Source organism: Aplysia californica, unplaced genomic scaffold (genome assembly GCF_000002075.1).
Source record: "Aplysia californica isolate F4 #8 unplaced genomic scaffold, AplCal3.0 scaffold01398, whole genome shotgun sequence".
NCBI lineage: Eukaryota > Metazoa > Mollusca > Gastropoda > Aplysiida > Aplysiidae > Aplysia > Aplysia californica.
This window is the reverse complement of record NW_004798668.1, coordinates 17,790-22,641: the sequence shown is the minus strand read 5'-3', so window position 1 is coordinate 22,641 and position 4,852 is coordinate 17,790.

Here is a 4,852-nt window from a genome sequence, read left to right as displayed (position 1 = left end):
GAGCTGTAAAATATTAGGGATAAAGTAGAAAATACTGGGAGTGAGCTAGAAAATATTAGGGGGAAAATACAATATAATGGGAATTCGTTATAAAATATTGGGAATGAAGTAGAAAATACTTGGATTGATCCAGAAAATATTGAGGATATGGTAGAAAATATGATGAATCAAGAAATTATTGGGGAAGAAGTAGAAAAAAAACTGGGAATGAGTTTAAAATATTGTTAATTAAATAGAAAATATTGGGCATGAGCTTGAACATGTGGATAGAGAAGAAAAATCTGGGAATGAGTTAGAAAATATTATGGATGAAGTAGTAATTACAGGGACCGAGCCAGAAAATAATAGGTGTAAAGAAGACAATACTGAGAATGAGCTGGAAAATAATGGGGATACAATATAAAATAGTGGCAATTAGTTAAAAAACATTAGGGATGAAATAAGAAATACTGGGAATGAGCTAAAATTTACTCAGGATAAAGTAGAAAATATTATGAATGAGCTAGACAATATTTTGGATGAAGTAGAAAATACTGGGAATGGGTTACAAAATATTGGGGATGAAGTAGAAAATACTGGAAATGAGCTAGAAAATACTGGGGATGTGGTATATAATACTGGGCATGAGCTAAAACATATTACCAATGAGCTAGAAAATACCTAGAATGTGGTATTCAATATTAAGGATGATCTAAAAAATAAAAAAACTTGAAGTAGAAAATAATGGGAATGAGCTAAAAAATATTAAGGATTAAGTCGAAAATATTGAGAATGAAGAAGAAAATACTTGGAACGACCTAGAAGATATCGGGGATGAAGAAAATAATGCTGGGAATGAGCTACAAAATATTGGGGACAAAATACAATATAATGGTAATTAGTTTTTAAAAATTGGGAATGAAGTAGAAAATACCGGGAATTATCAAAAAAATATTGAGGATAAAGTAGAAAATATGATGAATATGCAAGAAATTTATGGGGATGACGTAGAAAAAACTGGGAATGAGTTTAAAATATTGGTTATGAAGTAGAAAATACTGGGAATGAGCTTGAACATATTGTGGATAAATGAGAAAATACTGGGAATGAGTTGGAAAATATTGGGGATGAAGTAGGAAATACTGGGAATGAGCTAGAATTTATTGAGGATAAAGTAGAAAATATTATGAATGAGCTAGACAATATTTTGGATGATGTAGAAAATACTGGGAATGAGCTAGACAACATTGGGGATGAAGTAGAAAAGACTGGGAATGTGTTACAAAATATTGGGGGTGAAGCAGAAAATACTGGGAATGAGCTAGAAGATATTGGGGACGAAGTAAAAAATACTTGGAGTGAGCTACAAAATATTGGGGAGTAAGTAAAAATCAACCTAAATGAGCTAGAAAATATTTGGGATGATGTAGAAAATACTGGGAATGCGCTAGAAAATATTGGGGATAAAGTAGAAAATACTGGGGATGAGCTAGACAATATTGGAAATGAAGTAAAAAATACTGAAGATCAAACAGAAAATATTAATGGTGAAGTAATAAAAACTTGGGATGAGCTAGAAAATATTACCGATGAGCCAGAAAGTACGTAGGATGAAGTTTAAAATATTATGGATCAGCTAGAAAATAATAGACATAAAGTATAAAATGCGGGGGGTGAGCTAAAAAAATATTAAGTATGAAGTACACAATCCTGGGAATGAACTAGAAAATATTGGGAATGAAGTAGAAAATATTGGGAATGAAGTAGAAAATATTGGGAATGAAGTAGAAAATATTGGGAATGAACTAGAAAATATTGGGAATGAACTAGAAAATAGTGAAAATAGGATAGAAAATATTGGGAATGAAGTAGAAAATACTGGGAATGAGCTAGAGAATATTAGGGATAAAAGTAGACAATATTGGGAATGAGCTATAAAATATTGTATATGAAGTATGAAATACTGGGATTGAGCTAGAAAATATTGGGATTGAAGTAGATAATACTGAGAATTACGTAAAAATATTGATGATTGAGTAAAACAAATTAGTGGAAATGAGCTAGAAAATATTGGGGATGAAGTAGAAAATACTGGGGATGAGCTAGAAAATATAGGGGATTAAGTAAAAAGTACTTGGAATGATCTAGAAAATATTGGGGATAACGTAGGAAAGAGCGGAAATGGCCTATAAAGAATTGGGAATGAAGTAGAAAATACTGTGAATTTTCTAGAAAATATTGGGGATGAAGTATAAAATAAAGGAAATGAACTAGAAATATTGGGAATGAAGCAGTATAATTACTTGGTTCGAGCCAGAAAATAATAGGGATGAAGTAGAAAATACTGGGAATGAGCTGGAAAATGTTGGGGATGAAGTAGAAAATACTGGGAATGAGCTATAAAATATTGGAGATGAAATAAAAGATACTGGGAATGAGCTAATAAATATTGGGGATGAAGTAGAGAATACTAGGTATGAAGTACAAAAATACTGGAAATGAGCTAAAAAATATTGGGGATGAAGTACAAAAATACTGGAAATGAGCTAAAAAATATTGGGGATGAAGTAAAAACTACTGGGAATGAACTAAAAAATATTGAGGATGATGTGTGAAATAAAGGGAATCAGCTAGAAAATATTGGGGATGAAGTAGGAAATAATGGGATCGAGCAAGAAAATAATAAAGATGACGTAGAAAATATGATGACTGATCTAGATAATATTAGAGAGGAAGTAGAAAAAACTGGGAATGAGCGACAAAATAACAGGGATGAGGTATATAACATATACTGGGGATAAGCCAGAAAATATTACCAATGAGCTAGAAAATACTAAGGATAGTATAAAGCATTAAGGATCAGCTAGAAAATAATAGACATGAAGTAGAAAATACTAAGGATAAGCTAGAAAATATTAAGACTTAAATGCAAAATATTGGGAATGAAGTAAAAAATACTGAGAATGAGCTATAAAATATTGGATATGAAGTATAAAATACTGTGAATGAGCCAAACAATATTGGGGATGAAGTAGAAAATATTTGGAATTTGTTGGAAAATATTTGGAATACAGTAGATAATACTGGGAATGAGCTACAGAATATTGGGGATTAAGTAGAAATTACTGGGAATTTGCTAGAAACTATTGCTGATAAAGAAGAAAATAGTGGAAGTGAGCTATAGAATACTGGGAATGAAGTAGAAAATAGTTTGAATGAGATAGAAAATAATGGGAATGAATTAGAAAATCTTTGGAATATGCTAGAAAATATTGGGGATGAAGTAGAAAATACTGGGGATGAGCTAGAAAATATTGTGGATCAAGTAGAAAAAATAATGGGAAAGAGCTAATAAATACATGTATTGGGGATGAAGTAGAAACTTGTGGGAAAGAGTTAGAAAATATTGTGGATAAAGTAGAAAGGACTGGGAATGAGAAAGAAAATATTGATTATGAAGTAGAAAATACTGGGGATGAGCTATAAAATATTCCGGATGAAGTAGAAAATATTGAAAATGAAGTACAAAATACTTGGAATGAGCTTTAAATATTGGGGATGAAGTAGAAAATACTGGGACTGAGATGCAAAATATTGAGGATTAAATTTTTAAAAATAATGGGAATGAGCTAGAAAATATTCTGAACGAAGTATAAAATAAAGGAAATGAGCTAGAAAATGTTCGGGATGAAGTAGTAATTACTGGGATCGAGCCAGAAAATAATAGGGATGAAGTAGAAAATACTAGGAACGAGCAGGAAATTATTGGAACTGACGTATATAATACTGGGGTTGAGCTAAAAAATAGTACGAATGTGCTAGAAAATACCTGGAATGTGGTAAAAGATATTATTGATTATCTAGAAAATAATAGACAAGAAGAAGCTAGAAAATATTAAGGATTTAGTAGAAAATATTGGGAATGAAGTACAAAATACTGGGACTGAGGTATAAAATATTGGGGATGAAGTAGACAGTACAGGGAAATAGCAGAAAATATTGATGATAAAGTAGAAAATAGCGCAAAGGAGCTAGAAAATATTACAGATGAGCTAGAAAATACCTAGGATGAGGTAAAACATATTATGGATCAGCTAGAAAATACCTAGGATGAGGTAAAACATATTATGGATCAGCTAGAAAATAATGGTCTGAAGTATAAAAAAATACGGGGGTGAGCTAAAAATGTATCAGGTGTGAAGTACAAAAATACTGGGAATGATGGAAAATATTGTGTATGAAGTAAAAACTACTGGGAATGAGCTAGAAAGTATTGAGGATGATGTATGAAATATATTAAATAAGCTAGAAAATATTGAGGATGATGTATGAAATATATTAAATAAGCTAGAAAATATTGAGGATGATGTATGAAATATATGGAATAAGCTACAAAATATTGGGGATGATGTATGAAATATATGGAATACGCTAGAAAATATTGGGGATGATGTATGAAATATATGGAATAAGCTAGAAAATATTGGGGATGAGCTAGAAAATATTGAGGATGAAGTAAAAAGTACTGGGATCGAGCGAGAAAATAACAGGGATGAGGCATATGACATATACTGGGGATATCTGGAATGTGGTATAAAATATTAAGGATCAGTTAGAAAACAATAAACATGAAGTAGAAAATACTGGGGATGAGCTAAAAAATATTGGATTTGAAGTATAAAATACTGGGAATGAGTTAGAAAATGTTTGGGTATGAAGTAGAAAATACTGGGAATTAGCTAGAAAATATTGATGATAAAGTAGAAAATTGCGGAAATGAGCTAGAAAATATAGGGAAATGAAGTAGAAAATAAGGGGAATGATATAAATCATATTAAGGATTAAGCTTTAAAAATTGCGGATGAGCTAGAAA